Raw genomic sequence first — 834 nt, 5'->3', positions numbered from 1 at the left:
ATACACCTATAATGATTTCTATAGAGTTTGTGATTTTTTAATCATAAATAATTTTAATTTATCTGTTGAAATGAGTAGTACAGAAACTAAAGATATTTCTGGTGCTTGTCTGAAAAAAGTATATTTAAAAACATATAGTATTCTGTTTGTATAATGTCCATAACCTATTTCATTCTCTCCTAGATATAATACTTTGAATTTGACATTGTTTTATAATATATAGGTTCATTAATAAATGTGTCCTTTCAGATTGCATTCCATATAGAAACAATTTAAGATTGCTTTAATTCCTAGGTCTTTATAGAATTTTATTTCTTTAGGATAAAATGGCAATGTTATCTTATTTCAAAAGTTTTATAAAGGTTATGCTATGTAAAGGCCTTTCTAAAAAGGTGAAGATTGAATGATGTCAAACTAACTTTTATTTCTATGAATTACATGTATTCTTACACTTGTATATTTGTAATCAACTTTTTAATAATTTCTTGCATCTCAAGAATAAAAAATATGCAATACTTCACAAATTTTCATATCATCCTTGTACAAGAGCCATGAAAATCTCTGTTTTGTAATTCAGGTAGACGTGCTGCTGAAGCATGTAGTATCCTGTAAATTTAAGTAGTTAATGATGCAATCTTAAGACAGGTATATATCTTTGGTTGCCTATTTATAACAAGGAAACCTTATTGTTCCCCAAATTGCTATTCATCTTATTTCTGTAAAATTCTGTGCATGGTGGAAAAAACTTATATTATTTGTTCGATTGCTCATATTTGCAATTTTTTCATTTGAAATTGGATCATACTTTGAAGCCTTTATAGCTTGGGCCAAAGG

At 27.2% G+C, this 834-nt stretch overlaps 1 pseudogene; it reads right to left on the bottom strand.

Moving 5' to 3' along the window:
• Window positions 1–501: 501 nt before the first annotated feature.
• Window positions 502–598, bottom strand: LOC122099944 (annotated as a pseudogene).
• Between the last annotated feature and the right edge of the window lie 236 nt (window positions 599–834).

The sequence above is a fragment of the Dipodomys spectabilis genome, unplaced genomic scaffold, assembly GCF_019054845.1.
Source record: "Dipodomys spectabilis isolate Male_0828 unplaced genomic scaffold, ASM1905484v1 ptg000547l, whole genome shotgun sequence".
NCBI classification, from domain to species: Eukaryota; Metazoa; Chordata; class Mammalia; order Rodentia; family Heteromyidae; genus Dipodomys; species Dipodomys spectabilis.
This window is presented reverse-complemented; position numbering and strand designations above follow the sequence as displayed.